This window comes from Pteropus vampyrus, unplaced genomic scaffold (assembly GCF_000151845.1).
Source record: "Pteropus vampyrus isolate Shadow unplaced genomic scaffold, Pvam_2.0 Scaffold301, whole genome shotgun sequence".
Lineage (NCBI taxonomy): Eukaryota > Metazoa > Chordata > Mammalia > Chiroptera > Pteropodidae > Pteropus > Pteropus vampyrus.
This window is the reverse complement of record NW_011889082.1, coordinates 1,322,402-1,345,014: the sequence shown is the minus strand read 5'-3', so window position 1 is coordinate 1,345,014 and position 22,613 is coordinate 1,322,402. Positions and strand designations below refer to the sequence as shown.

General features: G+C 37.0%; 1 protein-coding gene across 6 annotated transcripts in view; it reads right to left on the bottom strand.

Annotated features, from left to right (window-relative positions):
• The window catches only part of GLIS3 (GLIS family zinc finger 3), a 424,356-nt gene that overhangs the window by 136,129 nt on the left and 265,614 nt on the right, over nucleotides 1-22,613 (bottom strand). The window lies entirely within an intron of this gene.

The following is a 22,613-nucleotide window of genomic DNA, read 5'->3' as shown; positions in this document are numbered from 1 at the left end:
ATCTGTGTTACTGTTCACAACAGAAAATAACAAACTTTTCTTCCAAATTGGAGAAAGAAAGTGGAAAAATAACAAATGACAAAAAGTGATGGTAGATTCTTGCCATGAAATGCATTCTTCTGCCTCCTTGCTCCTTTTTTCTACTTAGTAATTCTTCTCTCTTTTCTGGGCATGGAGAAGAAAGGGGTTCTGCTTAAGTCACCCTTTGTAACCTCTGCAGAAATCTTTTATGGATTAATTCAGAATATCCAGACATCTCAATTAGGACTGAGAATTACTTTATAAGACTATGATATCCAGAAGTCCAAAATAAACTTCATACACCACACACTCATCTGCTTACATATCACTCCATTCTTTAGTATCAACAGAATAACAAGGTTTCCCCACGGCATGGAAGACAGAAACTTAAAAAAAAAAAAAAGCACTCAGGTGACATCTTTGGTGGGGGTTAAAAAAAAAAGCTTCTGACAAGAGGGAAAGAAAGGTATGAAAATATTTTGAGAGAACTTGTTTAATCACCCAGCAATGCCTTTCGTTCAATTTAGCCCTCAAATCTGAATAACCATGACAGATGGCTCCTGCTAGTTTAAAAAAAATTAGTTAAATTTTCAGATAACACAGCCTTCTGTCATGTTCTCCTACTCCAAGGTTTATGCAGTTTATTTAGCAGGCTCTGAACTGCAGGCTGCTCATTGGTGACCAGCTTTCACTTAGTATCTGCAGAATTTGCACCACTTGATACCCTATGTTCAGAACTCTGAGGGGGGAGAAAAATTGTCAATTCAGATGACCAAAGACCTTGATAGGCCACCCCTCCCCAACCCAGATATTAGATCCACATTTTATACACAAAGCAATGTTAGATATGTAAGATCTGAGAGGAAAGCACTTGGCTCTATCTGCCTTGCCACTTCTTTGTAGCAGAATAAACTGAGATCTGATGCTATAATTACAACCCTAATGGACATACTTAATTTATTTTGGAGAACTGAAGTTGATATCCACTAGTGCTATTATTAAAAAGACTAATGAGAGCTGCTCGGTAAGAAAATAAAAGATTTATTGAATTCCTTTTGGCACCCGGCACAGCTTAGCAATTTTGAGAGCCCATCAAAACAGCAAATATATACCCTGCTCAGATGTGCTGTATGGAATGTGAGCTGGGTTTCAGATTTTCAATAACAAATCTGTCACTCTGATTTTAATTAGACGGCTTAAAGCAGCTACATCAATAATGGCAGAATGATGGCTTAGTTCAAAGATCATAGAGATGTTACTCTACTTTAATAGCTCTTTTATACAAGTACATATTTCAGAAGTTTGTGAATCATATCGTCTTGACTACCCCTTTTACCAAAAAGGAGAAAAACATTTGTAATTGAATTGAACCACGAACACTAGCAGTCATCACCATTTCTACACCGGGTTGTTGTATCCAGCTGGTTAGGAGGTTTAATTTCACACCACGCAGCAATGAAATGCTGCTAACTTTTATTTGTGAGTGTAAAACTGTAATATTTCATGACAGCAAAAGGCCAGTTAATGCTGCTGGGCACACCCTCCACTGGTCTAAACCTGAGAGACAAATGGCAGTCTGGGTTGAGTATTAACAAATGGACCTTTCTTGTGTAAAGCTCATAGGAAAGTGGACAGAGGACCTGACCTAGGTGGAAGGTGAAACCCTCTGGAGAAGTTCATATGCAGCTGGGAACACTCCTCAGCCCAAGAGAAGTTGGATGGTAACCTCTGAGGGAAAAAGCGTTGCCAAAAGCCTAGCCATTTCTTAAACGAGTGGAGGCGTATATAGTTATCACTTTATTTCTTTCACTGATTCTTATTACATGAATAAAAATGTATTGATTGAATAAACTATAAAAATATGTTGCAAAATATATACATACTTTTCATTAGAAAATAAAATCATGCTATACATACTGTCAAGTTTTTTGCTTAATAATTTATGGTTATCTTCTCATATCAATAAATACAGTTATATGCTCCATAAAGATGTGTCCATCAACCACTGCATATACTATAGTAATACCATAAGATTATAATGGAGCTGAGAAATTCCTATTGCTTAGTTACATCGTAGTATCTAACTCATTACTAACGTGTTTGTGGTGATGCTGGTGTAAACAAACCTGTCATGCTGCTAATCATATAAAAGTATATCACATTCAATTATGTACCATATATACTACTTGATGATAATAAATGACTATGTTACCACTTTATGTATTTATTATACTATACTTTTTATCATTATTTTAAAGTGTTTTCTTTCTACTTTAAAAAAAATTTTGCTGTAAATCATTATGCCATGTTATGCCTGCAGCAGCCTCATACATCTCAATGTTTACTGTTTCTCTTGTGTGCATCATTTTCTCTTGTGCTTGACTTAATCCTGTGTTGTTTTGTACAGTAACATGCTGTATAGCTTTGTGGCCTAGGAGCAATAGGCTGTACCATATAGCTTAGGCATGTAGTAGGCTATACTATCTAAGACTGTGTAAGTACACTATATGGTGTTCACACAACAATGAAATCACCTAAGGATGAATTTCTTAGAACATATCCCTGTCTTCAAGCAGCACGTGACTGTTTATCTCAAAATCATTGTTTTTAACAACTGCACCATGTTCCACTGTATGGACTGTCCATATTATTTAATCAATCCCCTCTTGTTGGACATTTAAGTAGTCTCCAGTTATTTTGCAATGATATGTATATGTGTGTATATACATATCAATACTAATATAAAGTACATAAACATGTACTCTCCATATATGAGCATGTACTATGCACACACAAAAAAATTGATTATTATGTTAGAATAAACTACTTTAAGATAAATTCTTAGAACTGGAACTCCTAGGTCAAAGCATCTTTATTTTAAAATAATTCTGCATATAGGATAGCCACTGTTTTAATGCTTGAGCATGGAAAGTTTATTTCAGAAGCACCTTCTCCTGGATGAGATCCTGACAAAACTCCAAATCTGTTACTATCACTTTCACAGCATCATATAAATCCACAATTTCATTTCTACTTCCCTCTACAATGCTGTTTATCACTCTCCAAATTAATATAAAAATTCCTCGGACCTAATCCCTGAAAGTCACTCTGTTTTGGTGAATCTTCAATGATGTAGCCACAGTGTACTGATTCCACGTTGGCATGACTGATACTGACTTCTGCAATAACTAAATATTACATATTTAAAATTGATATCAAGGCCTTTGTGTCAGTGCCATTTCATTGTTCCGCATTAGCTCTGCCACTTTTCAGTGTATCTGACCTTGGGACACTGACTTATCTTCCATATTATTCTATATTCCTGTTTCTTGTGTTCAGATTTCCTATTCCAGGAAGCCTTCTTAGACTGCCCATGTCTGGGTGAGAGGCTTTCCTTTGTTCCCACAACAATCCATACTTCACCCAGCACAACACTTACTGTGCAGTTCCACACTGTCTAATTACCTGTCTTTTTGCATGACTAGACTATCGAAGCAGGGACCAAATGTGTCAATATTGGTCAATACTTATGTGCCATTCATTGAAAAAGGTAATTATTGAATCCCTACTTTGTTCCAGGTACTAGGGATACCTCTCTGCTAGGGATAGAACAGAGAACAACAGATAAAGTCCCTGCTCTTACGTGGCATATAGTCCAGTGAGGGGAGTGGAAGAACAATAGCCAAATGGGTCAATATACAGAGTAGCAGATGATGGTAACTACTATGGAGAAAAATAGGACAGAATAAGGGGACAAGAATGCCAGAGGTTGGGGTTGAGGTGGGGGTGAGGCTTAATATTTAGGTATGGTGGTGTCAGAAGAGGTCTCCCCAAAAAGGTGACATGTGAAGATCTGAAAGTGTCTAGAGTTGAGAGAGGCAATCTCACTCTTTTGAGCATCTAACTCCTTCCTGTTGGTTTCATACATGAGTGCTGTGTTTATTTTTAATAAACGAGATCTGCTACTTAAAAAAAAAAAAAAGATTTTTCAAACATATCCTCTAGTGTAAACAGCTCTGTGCTAGGCACTACACAAAGAGACTTTTAGGCCAGCATGATATCCCAAACAATGAAAGCTTCTGATAAGACGTATTTAAGTGTGGACAGGCAGAGAGGCCTGCATTCATGCAGAAAGTGGCAGAGCTCGGATTAAAATCTTTGTCTGCTACCTTGAGAGCCCACATGTCTCTACTCCACCTGAGATGTAACCTAGACCAGCAGGCTGCCAAGTTGTTTAATTCAAATTTGACGGAGCTCTCTCACATCACCGGCATTGTTTTGTTCGAATTTCCCACATGACCTTGCCGTGTGTTTAGACACTTCTGACAGTCCACATTGAACATAACCTGAAATTACCTTCACTTTTAGAGTTCATTGATTGTGCTGTGTGTGGTCAAACTGATGTGTTGTTGTTGTTTTTTTTTAATATTAAAAGGCATTTTAATTAAGATTTCTTCTTGAAAACTGTAGGTAATTCTAAGTCAATAATAATGTTTTTTAAGGATGTGCCTAAAAAATATTGGTCCTGGTCCGGCTGTCTACATTAGATCACTGTCCAGTTCTGCCTTCTGCTCTTCACTGCCTTGTTTCTTTTTTTTTTTTTTTTTTTCGTGCTTGCTTCCCTACTTCCAGCTGCCAGCAAGTCAGATAATTAAATGCCAAAGTAGTGACACTTGGCATTTCAATGAGCGCTCTGTATTTACTTCATGGTCTCTCTCAGACAGCCCTCCTGCTCAGCATGCGTGCAAGCTCTATGCTGCTCTGCTGAACTGAAGCACTCCTTTGTTGCAGAGCTGGATAAACAGTAGAAAGATGAACTCAGGCCGCAGCCCAGAACTGAGAGGAGGGAAGCAACAGATTCCCCAACGTCTCTCCTTGCTACCTCTCGAAGTTTATGTCCTCAATTCAATTAAACAAGCATTTGTTAAGACCTTAGCCCTCTGTGCTCAATCTTCTGCTGGGATACTTTTAAAATGGATTCTGTATTAAAGGGAACAGAACTTTAGATGTTTTCATTTCAACCAGGTACTCCCAGGATATTGCACTGTACATGACTGGAAGGTGATTTCACATGTACGGCATACCCAATTTTACATGAAAGTTATTAGTCAAAACAGAAATAGACATTGGACATAAAAGTCTGACTCTAGCGTCTGAGGCTGTAGTTTTGGCCTTGGGAGAACTGGAGTCATTCAAACTCTGCCTCTTCACCAAAGGTATTATGTGTTCAGGCCACAACTTAGCCATCACTTCCTCCTGGAAGCCTTCCCTGACCCAATGAGTCTGGGTAAAGTACCCTGCTAGGTGTTCTGACACAGCCAATACTTTGCACAATTCTAGACCATAAGCTCAGAAAACAGGAACCATACCTCATTCACTGCCATGGCCCCAATGTCAAGCACAGTACCCAGAGTATCTCACTGGTGTGATCATAGTTCCAATTAAACTGCTCTGCAAGTTAGATGGTGTTTTCAAATCCCTTCGAGCTATACTGAGCTAAATATGGTCCTAAAATCATCAATATGATTATTGAATTTTCAGATAATTTTTATTCACTCATTCATCCATCCATTCAAATAATGCATATTTATTGAGTACCTACTATTTTTCACACATTGTCCAAAAGACTTACTATTTAAATGTTCTCTTCTCTTCATTTTTCCCTTTCAAGAAGCAATTCACAGGCTACATGCAAGAAATTGACTCGTGAGTGCTTCTGGGAGAATTTTCAATGACCCACAAATGGCTAGGCTGAGACAAGAAGCATCACATCACTCTTTATATCACCAGTGCCTTGAAGAATATGTGCCATTTAGTAGATGTCCAATGTGTATTTGTGAAAAAGTAATAAACGAGCAAACCCAAACATGCTAGCCACTACTGCAATAATAATTTACTCTGCAAATCTTATTTTGAGTGAAACAGTAACTAATATGCAAGGAGACTACAAAACTATTGAGTGGTACCACCCTCAACATATGCCGCCTTTCCCATTAATACACTTCTGCTTCTCATCAAGATGGAGTAACAGGGATCAGATTTACTCTCTGATCTGAAACACATACACACACACACACGACAAAATACATAAAACAACACTTTCCCAGACACTGAACATCAGGCCATGAAAGACAGGGATCCCAAAAGAAAGAACAAATGAGGTAAGGCCTAGTATTACTTCTACCTGCTGCCTTTAGAAAATTTCCAGGCAGCAGCACAGAGAAGAAGGACCCAAGCAGAATGCAGTAGACTTCCTAAATTGAGGAAACAGAACAAGGGGATACCATGTCAGCTATAGTTTTAAGACAGAGTAAAGAAACATACAGAGGAAAAAAAAGAGAAGATTTGTAAAGGGTCTCTCTCAAGTATTCAGCAAATAATTGATAAGCACATGTATGAATAAATAACCTGAGTGCAAGGAAAACACCAAAGGATTAAAACGAACAGTGCTGGCACTCACACAGGATCTCTGTTACTCCTATCAGTCAAATTGACAAAGCTCCAGGTTCACAGGAGGTTGGATAGAGTGCTCAGGACAGTCGTGTCTTAGTATGGGGGAATAATTAACCCTAGACTGAGCACTGGCTCCAGAGCTGCCTAACAAACCATAAAAGCAAGACCTGAAAGGATCAAACTGTTAAGTAACTTAACTACATCCCACAGCAAAGCTCAAGAATATTTACAGGAATGAAAAATAACAAGCAACCAACAAGATAAAATTCACATAGTCGTGCACCCAATCAAAAGCTACCAGGCATGCAAAGAAGCAGAAAAATATGACTTGCCCATGTGGAAAAATATCCATCTGGTTTTGATGGACTAGTTTTGATTTGCCTGTTACAGTTATCAAGCAAAGTCGTTAAAATAGTTAAAACTGTATTCCTCATATTTAAAAAGTTAAGAAAAGACATGGAAGATATAAAAAAAATCAAACTTCTAGGGATGAAAACTGCAGTGTCTGACAATAAAATTACAGTGGAAGGAAGATCTGATATTGTAAAAGAAAAGATTAGTGAGGTTGAAGATAGAGCGATAGAAAATATCCAAAATAAAACACAGAAAGAAAATAGAATTTAAAAAAATAAACAGTTTTTTATTGGATGAAAGATTTGTCTGGCTTCAGAGCCTGTGTTCTTTCTACCACGTCATTCTACTACTTCTGGTTCCACATAATCAATGACACCCTAAACTGCTGCAATCTGACTGCCTAGCTGAGGTGGCTACTCAGGATGGTGCTTGCTGTGAAGCCCTAAAAGGGTAAAAAAATGTGTGGGAGTGTGTATGTGGAGGGGTGGGGAAGAGGAGCATGCTATATTCATGACTGTCCCTGTACAGGTATCATATCAGGTCTGAAAAACATGAATAGATGTGGAGGTGTGTCTTGAGTAAAATACTCAGTCCCATGTGTGTTGGTTATGGCTATAGAGTGCTATATAGGCACTAGGAAAAACTACCGTGGAGCAAAGAGCTGCTTTTTCACAATAAATCCCTGTAAAAAAACCAACAAGTTCCGAATTTACTCTTCACATATTAGTATAGCCCAAAGGCATGTGGAAAACCAGCATCTAATTAAAAATAAAATAAAGTTTTTACTATGGCCCACCACACCACACATAAAATTCTTTTCCCATGAAAATAGCTTACATTAATTTGGTGGTTAGCTCAACTACATTTTTTTTTTTAAAAAAAGAAAATAGGTTTTGCTTCCTGTCTCCTTTCCCAGAGCATGTGGTGGGCTCTTGGGTCCCAGGGAGTGGACCTAGCATCAGTTCCAGCTACTGGCACTGAATATTTGGCGTGGACTAATGGTGATGGTTAATCACCAGTAATTCATTCAATTGCTCAACCAAGGGATGGTAAAGAATCATTGAGTCACAAAATCCCTTAATTGGAACAGATATTAACAGATCATCAGTCCACTTATCATTTTTAGCTGCCCAATATTTATTCTCCCTTTCTAATTCACCCCAGAGTCTTTTCCTTTTCGTGAATTATTGTGTGAGTACAAAGGTAAATCCAGGAGCTGGCCAGTCTCTGTAGAAACCACAGAAACCAGTTCTGCCAGGGGTTGGACATGTTATCTATTTAAAGCTGGGCCAATATTGGATAGTCTCCCCACGACATTGCATTTTGAGCACGTGATTCAGTTGTTCAATAGGTTAGAGATTGTTCATTATAGTGAAAGTGTACTGATCAAAATGAAGACTCTCTGACAAACTCAGAAAGATGCCTTGGATTCCACTCAATCCCATGCATCGTTCTCAAGCCCCACATCAATCCTATGAGACCTCACTATCTTGCCTTAGTTTGCTAATCTTTGAAGTAGAGTTAATAATATTTTTTACCGCAAAAAAACATTATAAAGGGGACTTAATACACGTAAAAAGCTTAGAACAGCGTCTGGCACCCAACAAACAATAAATGTTAGCGATGATAAATAACAATATTATTGCTATTATTATTTGTTATTTTACATCTATTAAATGGGGGAAATATATTTAAACATCTATTAAATGGGGGAAATATATTTAAACATAAGTTTATTCAGGATTAAATGCTATTTAGTGTATTCTAAAGGTGTCAATAACCATAAATATAGTGCTACACAAATTTAAGTGGAACTCATAATAACTTTAAACTTTCTAGGTTAGGGAGACTGATTCTTACATGGAGAATCCACAGATCTCCTGAAATAGCATGCAAAGCTGTAGTGTGTGAGTGTGTGTGTGTGTGTGTGTGTGTGTGTGTGTGTGTGTACATGCATCTCTATATTTAAAACTGGGGTGAGAAGAGTGATCCATAGCCTTCATCAGAGTCCCAAAGCCATCCATACTCCCAAAGAATGCACTCAATTGTTTTAGAGCTTCTGGAGAAAGACGTAACATCCCTTTTGATCTTCCTAGTGCTCTTCCAAAATTCTGGAACAGGGCTTACACTGGAAATAGACTCCAGGACAACAGCTGTCATAGTGAATTCCTTGAGCTTGCCCAATATTTCAAGAACTTGTAAGATCTCAAAGTCAGCCTGGGAACCAGCCTAAGAGGTTGGTAGCTCAACTAAGGGCTTGTTGGCAGAAGGAAGTATCCAGCTCTGGTTATAGGCTACGCTATCAGCTGTGAAGAGAATGGACTACCCAGGCTTCTCCTCTCTCCTCTCTTATCCTACTACAAGTGGCCACTGTGGCATTGTCTATGAAAAAAATCAATGTGAGAGGCTGCATTTTTAGTACAGGGAAGGTTTCCCAAACTATTTCTGGTTTCATTAAAGCCCTGCTGGCATGTAAGGATATGAAGATAACCTCACTGTTAGAATAATGTGAGATGCGGTAGGGGGTGATAAGAAAGCCTTGTTTGCATCGGCATAGGGCTCACAGTGAGAAATATTTAAGAATTTTTAAAAAGTTATCTCTTTTGCACATGGTATCACAGGAATTTAAAAACGGCACCGATGCTTTGCTATTCTCAAATATTCTTCCACCTTCCGTACCTCGGTTTCCTCATTTGTCAAGTAAGGCATTTGTGATAATCTCTCACAGTTCTTTCAGTTTCACAATTCTGACAGATCAGTTGGAAAAGGACAGTTTTATACACAAAAGGCCAAACATTTTACTTAATGTCAGTCACATCACCAGGTCTAAATTATCACTAATCTAAAACAACAGAATCCAAATTAATGAGTTTTTACAGCATGAAAAATCTTTGGAGTAGGCTCATACCCTTGCCTCAGTTCTAAAGATTAAACAGAACATTAGACCCAGGAACAAACATCTAAAGTGGGAACTTACAAAAATGATAGGGAAGGCAGAAATGGAGCTTATACAATGGCAAATTTAAAATGATCACTAAATATAGGAAAGAAAAGCTGAGAAAATTAAAATTTCTTTTGTAAATAAAATGGGGCTATTTCATTATGAAAATAAAGTCTGCAAATTTTAAAGTAATTTAATATGAAATTTACTTCCTCTATTAATCAAAAACCAAGACTATGTCACACTGACTTCATCTGCTGCTTAGGCAAAGTAGACAGAAAAATGTGAGAAGGAAAAAAGAGAACAGATCATCTTCTTGAAGAATGTCAGGTAATTCAACTTATGTCCCCTGAGGTTGGTTCTCTGTGTTCTTGTCTATGGGGTGGTGGATGGTTGGCTTGGGAAGTTAGGAACACTTCATACTCCACACTGGGCCTTGACACTGCCTAAGACCCCACACGTGTATGAAATCCAAACGTTTTTTCCAATTCCTTCCTATAGACATCTGCCCTTTCAAGGTCTGGAAACCAAACCTTGACTTTGTGTCCAATCTAATGATTTCATCTGCTATTCTCTAGTTAGAACTCAAATAAAATCTGCCAGATATTCTATAGTACTCCCTCCCCCCTACTATGCTCTCAATTCAGGTTAATGTAAAAATAAATGAATAGTAAAACACAAACCTTATATAGTTAAAGCCTCCCTTGACTAAATCAATCAGTAAGTAATTTTATGCTTCTACTGTTTCTAAGTCAGTGAATATTAGAGGCTATAAAGGCATACAAAAATGCATGAAACACAGTCCATAACTTTAAGGAGTTTACAATCCAATGAAGAAGGTAAAAGAGACAATAATTCATAGACTGTGCAAAGCTCATATAAAGGATAGGGAGTTTGAGAGGCAGGGCTGGTTCACAGTGAAGAAACACCTCAGAGCGGAGAAACAGTTCAGAGGTGGTTACTAACTGGTGATTCACAAGAGAAAAGGGGAGAAGAGTCAGGGACTTTCACAGTTTCTAGTTTAGTAGCTAACTAAGGAAAGGGTGTTGTCATTAATAAGATAAAAGAATAAAGAAGGGAGAGATGGAACCAAGAGGCAGGAGGTTCTGTTTGGGACTTTCTCTTTTTTATATATTTATGGAGAAACCAAGAAATCTTTCTATTGGGCAGCGTGTGTAGGGTTGAAGAAGGTGGACTCTAGGGTCTGACACCCAAGCTTGAAGCCCTGGGCAAATTACCTATCTTCTTAGGCCTCAATTTCCTAATCCACAAATGTAGATAATATTAATATTTACGTTGTATGGTTACTCTATAGTAAGGATTCAATGAGAGAGCACCAATAGGATGTTACCGTGCCAACTGCATAACAAACCTTAAATAAATTCTCACCATCGGCCCTGGAGCTCAAGAGAAAAACCTCCAGATTATAGGTCCCAAGATCTAAAAGGACATGCAAATTATAGCTGATTACATCTCTGCAATCATTCTCAGTGTCTAGCCTCCTGCAATGGATGTGCTCTATCTCCCTGAGTCTTTGTTTCTTCTGCCACTGATGTTTCTGACCAAAACCTTTCCTAAGCATCCCTTTACTCTGTTCCCACCTCCATTCCCCACTACCACACAAGGCCTTGAATTTTCAGCACCTGCCACACTGGTTTCATCATATCTTACTGTCTTTGGTTTCGTGCTTGCTACCAGAATTCTCTGAAAAACAAGTGTGATTCTATCATTTATCTATTTTAAAAGCCTGCTTTAAAATCTTCATTGTTTTCAGGAGAGAGTCTTAAGGTAAGCACATGAAACTGTCACATTCCCCCTCACCCACCCCTCCCTGCCATGATCTTATCTGTAGGCACCCCTATTAGCTATTTCTTACATATGCTGCATCTCTGCTTTAGCACATACTGCTCCCTCTGCAAAGAAAATGTCTGTGTTCATCTCTGTACCCTGGGCCTAATCTAAATATCCTCAAAGACAGAGCTCAAATGTCACCTCCTTGGCAAAGTCTTTCCAACTCATTGAGACAGTCACTCCCTTCTAATTCCAGATCTCATATGAGGTAAAATTTAGAGTGCTAGCCCATTCAAAAGCAATTATGCTGGATCCAGATTTCATATGCTTATTAAGGAAAGCCCAGAGAAAGCCTCATTCCTCTGAACAGCATGGCTAAAGAAGTGCTGCAAAAATACAGTTCCCTCTCTGCATAGAAAACTGGGATCAGGCTTACAAATGGGCTGTGGGTTATTGTGATTCTTCATAAAGAAAACAATATCATTTCTAATGCTGAGTGTTCCTATGTAGAATTGTCCACACAATCAAACTGCCTTGATTGTTACTAGGAGTTAATTCAAGTTAGTCAATGGTGGAACGCTGTTGGGCTGGACTCCTAAGCCCAGTTAGCTGTATAACCAAAGCTTACTTTTTTTAATCTTTTCTTCAGAGTCTTCATTTTAATATTGTTTGAGGTTTAATTTGTGAATAATATCATTCTTCTGCAGCATAATACATTTTAACTCTTTTCTATGCACACATTTCTAAAACATTCAGCGTCTCAATAACATTAAACATTATTGCACTCCTGCAGGTTAGACCTAACACTATTATTCAACACTAACAAATTCTAACAATCTGCTCTTGGAGGTGTATTAAATCTAAAAATTACATGTCATTGTCACTATTCAAAAAGACACAAATGAGACCACAGAATTAAGCCCCTCAATCAGTTACCTACATCCAGTTCCAAGGTCTAGAGGTTTACATATGTCACCAGTTGGCCAGAGAAGTACCTCCTGACTCCAGGGAATCAGAGCTGCTATTGTCTTTTGGTCCACTCAGGACATTTGTGCAAACAGTATGCTATGGGCAGACTAACTCCCAGCATCCCGCTATGCTGAAATGCAGACCACAGAATGTCTGGCTTCAGTGCTGCCACAGCCTGCAACAAGCGTGCGATGCTTCTAGGGAGCAGGCTGTGTTAAAGATGCTGCTTGACAAGTTGACGTAAAGGAGGCTATAAATATGCCATTGGTTCCAGGTGCTGGAAAATTCTTCCTGACGTGAGAATGGTGTTTCTCACTGACAGTGAGAAAAAGCATTTCAGATTAGTTTCAGAACACTTGAATCTTAAACCGCTCAGTGAAACTCTTGGGTAAAAGCCCCCTGTTAAAACCCTCCATGGACCCTGTTACTTTTATTTGGGGACTCAACCCATTTCTAAATAATTCTAACTTATTAGTCTCTCTCACAAGGTGGCAAGCTCCATGGGGGCAGAAATCTCTTGTATATTGGGTATAGTAGTATTATTCCAGTTACTAGCAGCGGTCCTAACACATAGTAAGCATTCAATAACTATCTATGGGATGAAAAATTCTACAATATACCCTTGCTTTACTTTCCCCAAATTCCTTCCGCTATCGCTGTTCCCATCTCCTCTCTATCTTGCCCCATGGATGAAATATAATTAGCTCCAGGCACCTATGCCTGGTCCCAAGGTTGAGAAATGCAATTTGAACATTAACCTTGCTGGCATATTGAATAAAAAAATCAGTAGAGTTAGTGACAACCAGACACCATTCTGTGAATATTTCTACCTTCACAGGAAGTACAGTGGTGGTGTTAGGGAAAATGTACAATGGAAAGGCATAGTCATTACTCTCACTTAATTTACAATTTAGTAGGGAAGATGAACCTGAAAAATTATAATCAGTAGACATGGCACACACAAAAAGTACTTAAATGATACGGAAAAAAGGAGTATGTCAAGGAAATGGAGATTTAAGAGATATGAAAAATTTTGTTCCAGGTATATCTTATTAAAAGTTGCCTGGCTTAAAATTATTTTACATAAGAAATTTTCATGCATAAAGGGATCAAAATTGATTCTAATAAGTGAGATACAATCCCATTACTAATCCCAAATCTCTTGAATTTCAAGTGGGGTCCAACAATTTATCTCTCCATTACTACTTAAAACCAACTTTCTTTATTTCTCTCCAGGGCCTCCAGAGAGATTAGATTAGGGAGATGAGGCCAAATTAACATGCTGGTTCCTGTCCACACCAGTACAGAGGCTCTTTGGAGGCTGGGTCTCACGGCATGGAGTTGGCATTCCAATCAATTAGTACCCAGTGACTGTCTGCTACCAGGCACAACTATGCCACCACTTGAGTGATCTTAAAGAAGAATGACCTCCTTCCTATATTCACACAGCTTACAATGTTGTTAGGGAGAGAAAATTAGATCATATGAAAAACAGAGAGAATAATTAAGTGTTGAGAATTTGGGAGACTAAGGTTAAGGCAGTGGAAGTTGAGAGAATCCAGATGACAGGAGATCACAAGGATCTCAGAGGAGTTAGAATTGAGGAGGCTTTGAACAATTTGTTAGAGAAGGAAATAAAGAAGAAAATTCACCTCCATTGAGAAGGAGACCCTTGGGCAAAGGTGGGCACTGGGCGGGCACTTAGAGTGTGTACAGGTTAGGGGAGGGTGAGGAGTTGCCTAGCTGCAGAGGAGGAATAGGGGACGCAAGTTAAACCTATAAAGTAGGAAGTCAAATCCACTTTTGAGATTTTCAAAAGGGAGTATAGGCCCATCGTGGAATTATTTCTGGAAAGAAGCCATCTCTCAATGTCCCTCAGGCCTTGACCCTTGACTTTCATCATTTGAAAGAAAAAGATTAAAATGTTTGTAGATGGGGACACATGGAAACCTATGAATAGTAAGTATTTGTCAGTCAAGAAGGTCAAAGAGTTAGTGTTTGATCTTTGTTAGGGAACTGGAAAGGGGCAAATAAAATTAATGGCATTGGTTAACTAGAGAGGGGAAGGAGTAGCAGACATAGAATCCAAGTCCAGAGGTAAAATGCAATGAAAAAGAGAGACAAGGAATCTACGAGTCAAACTCCCAAAGACCTGATATTTTGCCCAGACTCACCTTAAGTGGCTGAGACAAAGCATAATGAAGCCAGGAAACTTTTGTCATGTTTGCCTAGGTGCAGCTCTGCTTCTCAAGATACCCGAAGAGCTGTTTGTCCATTTTAGGGATGGTTTGAAGTTAGATGACTTATCATTTTGTCAGTTTACCAGAATATTTATTATTCTGGAAATGAAGAAGTATATAGAAATTAACCTTAACACTTAAAATGAAAATTAACACTTTAGAAAATGTGTCTTGACAGTTAATTCTAATAGTTTCATGGAGCGCTTTCAAGAGGAGGGCTTAAACTCTTTCTTGGGTTATTAACACAGCACTGCACCACTAGTGACACAACATTAAAATTCAAAACTATATACGGTCCCTTGATGATGCATCTCTGGAACTCTGAACAAATAAGGAACTCAAAATCCATTGGATGAATATGTTTGAGTGGATGAGTAGATGGACAGACAAATGGATGCTAGCATATTCATTCTTTTGCTAGTGCATTCACACTTTTTGAAGGTTTTCTAACAAGAGACTTCATAAGAAGTCATGCCATCCATGGTATATGACAAAATTAGGTCCAACCTAAGAACAGTGACTTGTTTGTGACCATGATGATATGGCTGTCTGCTTTTCTGGGGCTGTGGAAGACATCATACATAGCTAACAATTGTCATTAAATGTCTTCTATTATATCACCTTACCATGCAGGTCCAGAAGAATGTAACCTTCCTGAGTGCATGCCTAGCCACTGGTTGGCAAATTTATTTCATGGAAGGACATTCAAAACCCTGAGAGAGATCATAAAAGTTTCTGGAAAGCTTTGACAGGCTTTGAGCTCTACATGTCTGCCACAGAGGGATGGAGGGAATCATGGAACAGCTTTAATCTTATTTCACCTGCAAAGTAATTTCTTACACTTAAAAAAAAAAAATCCTGGATTGGCCTGTCTGATTTTATTATACCTTTACAGAATAGCACATTTTAACTCCTTTGTTGTTTCTACCTAGTGCTATTGTATTTACTTGCTAATGCAGAGAACAGAAAAGTACATGACATTCCAAAATGTACTCTTTCCCATGATTTGCCCTTCCTCTACCAGCATGGGGTACCTTTAGTTCATCTTTTTTCCCTGTACATTGCTGCATAAATTAAAAAAGAAATTCTCTGATTATACTGCCTCTTTTTGTCTCTTTTTTTCCTCCTTCATATTAAATATATCTCCTATCCACGGTGATTTTGGCATGGAGACTCCATTTTCCCCTAAGTCCCCCTACCCTAGAAAAGTCATGCTTACTCGTGCCAGGCTCCACACAGCTTGTTACAGCTCTAATCATTCTGACTGTTGCAGATCAAATGTTTTGCTACATACTACAGTGTTTGTGTGTCTGACTGCATTCCTTTTTAACAAGTGACCCATGAAGGAAAACAAAGAAGTTTCTTTTTTTTTTCTTGTTCATAAAAGCGGGTGCTCTTTATGAATGCAAGAAAAGATGCTCTATAAGTTTAGTACCTAATAAGCACAAACTAATAAATATATAAGGTTCTTTCAGTTTCTGGTCAGTCAAAAGGGTCACATCTAGCAAAGATAATATATCTATTGACATATTTAGCCAATGGATAATTTCAAACTCTTTTCTTCAACAAGACTCTACTCAGAAACAGAAAGGGAATTGGCTTGCATCCTAACTTCCTTTATTTTCCGTCTTTTAAAGAGGGCTTCAGGCAGCTAGCCAGAAAGAATGTAGGACAATTAAGGCCTAAGTCACCATAGGGTCACTGGCTCTTAAATATCAGCAGGAATACTACAGAATCCAAACTTTCCTGATTTAGAAGAAATCTGAGTCAAAATCAAGGTGAAGAGCCATGATTGAAGCTCTCTTGGCCAGTAAACAACATTCTCTTATCCGTCTAACATTCCCTATACACAGACCTTAATTCACAAATGAAAATCTTCTTCACCATTTCAAACAAAATTGACATAGTTCTCCCAGAAAAAAATTCCAATTTTTGAGATCATTAATTACAAGGCACTGATTCTTGATACATGGATATTTGGGTCCAGAAGTTAGATATATGTTCTTCTCTAGAATATCATGTTTTATCATAGATTGTGTAGATATACAAAAGCTACTACAAGGTTCACTTTTAAAAAAATATAATGTCAACTAGCAGTAGTAAGAGATTTTTCAAATAATAAAAAATTTTAGCAAAAAAGGCAAGATTTAATTTCATGTAAGAAGTCTAAAACTATTCTGGAAATGACAGGATTTATTGATATGCAACACTCAATAGAAGCAGAGATCATCTGTGTTAGGGGTATTATGTACAAACCCAAATAAGAATGATATAACAATCTAGTTGTGTAAAAATTATTTCTTAATGTTTTCTTCTAGTTTTTGCCATTCTCAATTTAAACTAAAACTTAATAACATTACTAAATTATAAAATACATAATTTGTTCTATACTCATTAATTATAAATTCATTTGTAGACAGAAAAGAAGAGAAATAAATCAGCCATGCTGATTTTAAAAAAAAGATTAAGTGACAAACTATCAAGAATGACTCCCCTGAAGGAAATATTTTCTTTACTTATAGAATAATTTATAGAAACTTAAAACTATCAAATATAATCTCAATAATTCAGAGCCACCAGAAGGTCAAATAAGCAGTGGTGTTCTGCATTTCTAAGTTGCAGGCTTGTGCTTTATCTGACAGAAGACTCTCTGTCTTTTACTAATACTTCATGTAAGCAGAGCAGAGCTAAATGTGCTTCTTAGCATTTGAGGAGTCCATGAAGACTGGGAAATGGAGGCTGTGGATGCTGCTGCAGATTATTTGCCTTGGGGCTTTGATAATTACAATGAACCAGACTTTAAATATGGACTGAAACTTCCTTGTGTGATAATAAACTATTCACAGAATTCCACCCCGCTTTCTGATCTCTAAAGCAGATTTACTGAAAACTACATATAATTAGGAATACATCACTATTAATTCAACCATCTGATCTTTCTTCCCCAGTGCCATATGTACCACTGAGTTCCCAATTAACAGAAGCTATTCCTCAGAGCTAGCTATATTTTAAGGCATACCACAGTCTTCCAAGGAAATATTAAGTAGGTCTTGAGATTAGAGCCAATATTCAATAAAATGTGATAAATGGTCAACAAGGCCATGCCACTTTCATAGACCAGGAAAAAGCTTGAAATTGGTGAGTTACTTGCTCACATGAGGCCATCCAGTGGACAGGCCAGGCTCCTCACTCCGGTCATACTGCTGTCTAAGAGAGAGGGGAACAGAGGAGATTGAAGGTTGTGGGAGTGAGCAAACAGGACCAGATCTAATAACACGTACACACAACCAAAAGCACAGGGGGCTGAGTTAGCGATTATTGTAAGTCAATTTGGGTAAGGTCCTGTAGGCCACTTACTCATCCCAACATAACACTGACTTCAATGGAACTTTTGTCCCATTAAGGAAGGATGGAATGAGGCATAGAAATGCATAAAGAACTGTGACACCAGCACTTACAATAATGGAATAAAAAAGAAAAGTCTTTAGGAAAGTGACTATGTACTTTAAACTGGATACTCAGAGAGGGCAAGTAGAACTAGCAAGAGATATCCAGATACAGCAAGTGACCCAATGTGAGAATCCTCTGTCCCCATGGATGTGACATATTCCTCTCCAACCTGAGAATCCTAAGAGGGGAAACTCACCTCCCTATTGAAAGACATCCAGTAGTGAAACCCTTTCTGCTACTAGCAAGAATGGATGGCAGTCCAGTAACACCAGATAAATTGAGACAACCAAAACAGCACCATAAAGGCTCTGAAAATTAAACTGCCATTGGAACCACAGCCCACTAAAGTGGGCAAAAACCCACATGGCTAAACCTAAACAGGGTGACTGCCTGCTAAAATGAAAGACTGAAATAGAACCCAGAGTTTCCAAACATAATAGACAAAATGTCCAGGATATACTTGAAAAACACCCATCAACCAAGAACCAAGAAAATCACAACTTGAATAAAAAAAAAAAAAAAAAAAAAGACAATCAACTAATGCCAATACCAAAATGAATGTGATGAATCAGATGTTAGAATTCTTGGAAAAAGAATTTTTTTGCAGCTGTCATAAAAATACTTCAAGAGTCAATTACAAATTTTCTTGGGAAAAAAAAAATCGAAAATCTCAGAAAAGAAATACAAACTAAAAAAAAAAAAAGGAATCAAATGGTAACTACAGAACTGAAAAACAGAATAAAAGAAATTTTAAAACTCTCTGGATGGGCGTAACAGTATAGAAAACAGGGAACAGAATCAGTGAACTTGAGTACAGAATAAGAGTATTCACCCAATATCAACAAACAGAGAAAAGATACTGAAAAAATAATTAACAGAGCCTCAGGGACCTGTGGGACAATAACAAAAGATCTAGCATTCCTATCATCAGCATTTCAGAAGGGGAGAAGAAAGAAAGGGGGGACCAAAGAGCAAATGAAAAAATAATGGCTGAAAACTTCCCACATTTGGCAAAAGACACGAACCCACAGATCCAAGAAACTTAGAGAATGTAAACAGGATGAATCCAGAAAAATCTGCACTAAGACATGTCATATCTAATCAAAATTTTGAAAACTAAAGATAAAGAAAAAAAAGTCTTGAAAGCAGCCAGAGAGAAAGGATACACTACTGACATGGGAACAACAATTCAAATCACAGTGCATTTTTCATCTGTAACCATACAGGCCAGAACAATGTGGTTTCAAGATGAACTGAAAGAACTGTCAACTGCAAATTCTATATCCAGAATAAATATTGTTCAGTTATTAATTAATTATTCTGAAGAATAATTAAATATTCTTCAGAAAATTAAAACATTCTCAGATGAAGAAAAACAAAGATTTTGATGATAGCAAACTCACCCTTAAACACTAGCTAAAGAAAGTTCATAAAACAGAAAGGAAATGATAAAAGAAGGAACCCGGGGGTATCAGGAAGGAAGAAGCTACGATGAGAAAAGCAGAAATATTGCTACGCATAATAAATTATTATTTCTTCATGAGTTTTATAAATCACATCTGATGACTCAAAAATTTTAATACCATTTGATACTCAATAATATTTAAAAATTGGGAAAATAAAGGGATCTAAATGGAAGTAAGGTTTCGATACTTCACTCAAAACTTATAGGAAAGGCAAAGGCCCTAGAATAGCTAAAATGGTCATAACAAAGAAAAATGAAGTGGGAAAAATCACTCTTATTTAATATTCGGGCTCATTGCATAGTTATAGTAATCAAGAGAGTAGGATATTGATGAAGGGACAGATATATAGATCAATGGTATGGAATAGAGAACACAGAAATTAGCCCACACAAATATGTTCAACTAATATTTGACAAAGGTTCAAAAGCAATTCAGCAAAGGAAGAATAGCCTTCCCAACAAAGGGTGCTGGAACACCTTAAACAAGTGACCATCTACAGACAAAAAAAAAAAAAACAAAAAACAAAAAACAAATCTCAACCTAAACCTCATAATTTTTACAAAATTAACTCAAAATGGATCAAAGACCTACATGTAAACCATTAAATTATAAAACTTTTAGAAAAAAATTAGGAAAAAAAATTCTTTGGTATCTAAAATCAAGCAAAGAGTTCCTAGACTTGACATCAAAAGCACAATCCATAAAAAGAAATGATACATTTGTCCTCATCAAAATTAAAAACTTTTGCTTTGTGAAAGCCCATGGAAGAGGATGAAAAAACTGGGAGAAAATATTTACGAACCACATAGCCAACAACAAACTAATATATAGATTATATATTTAAAAAGAAACTCTTAAATGCAATGTAATAAAACAATCCAATTAGAAAATAGGAAAAGACATGTATAGACATTTCACAAAAGAAGATATATAGGTGGCAAAAAAGTAGATGAAAAGATTTCAACATCATAAGCCATATGGAAAATGCAAATTAAAGCCATGAGATATCACTACACACTTATTGAGGAAGGCTAAAAATAAAAAATAATGAAAACACTAAATGTTGGCAAGGATGTGGAGAAATTGGATCACTTGTACATTGCTGGTAGGGATGTAAAATGGTACTGCCACTGTGGAAAATAGTTTGATAATTTCTTATAAAACTAAACATAAAATTATCACATGACCCAGAAATTGTACTACTGGATATTTATCCAGAAAAATGAAAACTTATGTTTATATAAATACCTGTACACAAATGGTCATAACAGTTTTATTTGTAATAGCCCCAAACTGGAATCAGCTTAGATGTCCTTTATTAGGTAAATGGTTAAACACAATTTGGAATATTGTGGTATAATAAAGTATCATGTGCTATTACACGGCAATAAAAAGGAAGAAATATATTGATATACTCAACAACTTGGATAAATTTCCAGTGATTTCTGCTGAGTGTAAAAAGCCAATCTAAAGAAGTCACATACTGTATGATTCCATTTATACAACATTTTGAACAGAAAAAATTTCAGCAACAGAGAACAAATTAATGGCTGCCAGAAAAGTCAGGGATGGGAGCATGGAGGCAAATGGGTATGGTTATGAAAAAGAAACGGGAGAGATCTTCGTGGTGCTGGAAATGTTCAACACCTTGAGTATGGTGGTGTTATAACTGTATAAAACTTTATACAAACACACGTAAGTACATATCTGTGTTATTTCTTACTTGTGTCTGTGAATCTACAATTACCTCAATAAACACTTCAATGTAAAAACATGAACACTGTCACAATGTGAATCATGAAATCAAAGAATATATCTACTATAAAGTCAATTTTCAAACGCTGTGTGTGTCAACCAAGGCAAGGCGTACAGGTGTACTGCATGAAAAGGGCCTAGGGCAAACTACTTTTGTGTGTAGTTTTTTTTCATTCAGTTAATTATCAGTGAGAAGCCACTGTTGTATAAAAGAAAAGGGGAAGAAATGTTACATTCACAGAGTACTAAAATCCATCAGGACAAAGACAGATGCTAGTAAACAGCCTATCAGTCAATTTGCTATTACTGATACCAACAGGTCTTAAATTCTAGCCGGCAATGATATAATTGTTTTATTCACTAAAGGTTGATTGGAAACTGGCACAGTCCCTGACTCAAAGCTGTCCAGCCATAAAGTCAAAATTAGTTTTTAAACATCCATATTTAAATTTAAATATTTAAATTTAATATTTAAAAATATTAAATATTTTTAATATTTAAAATATGTTAAATTTTATACAAGTTAAATTTCATACAAATTAAATGACAACTGAACTTACCTCTATCTGTTAAAAAAGAAAAAAATTAGCTTCATCCCTGGCAGTAACCATGCCCAAAATTTGAAAAAACAGGCCTAAACAACAAAGGAGTTCTTCGAAGTGTGGAATGTCAAAGTTCGAAACAGTTTTATTTATTAGAGAAGCAAACTGATGTTTATTGATATAGAAAATTAGGGCAATGGAACTTGAGAAGAGTCTCAAAGTATCTTTACCTCAACTAGTCCTCAAGCAGAAGTAGCTCCAAGGATATCAGCAATAGCACCCAGCTCCTGAAACCACTTGTATGGAAGATGTTAAAGGCAAAAAGGAGTGACACATCAGACAACTTGCAGAAAGAAGTCGTACTAGCTTTTAAAATTGGAAGGCATTTTATAGAGATATCTTAGAGATCAACGTACAAATTGGTACAACAGTAGCCATCATGACGACATGCCTCCATTCTGATTTGTACTCCTGCCTTCCCTTCAAAACTCTTTAATAAAAATGTAAAAGAGTTTCCAGATGTCACTGGACTCAAATCTGCAGGAAGATTAGATTCACTTCTACTCATAACTGCAAGGGATAGCAGAAGTAAAATAAAGTGAATCAGGTAATTAAAAAGCCTGGATGTAAC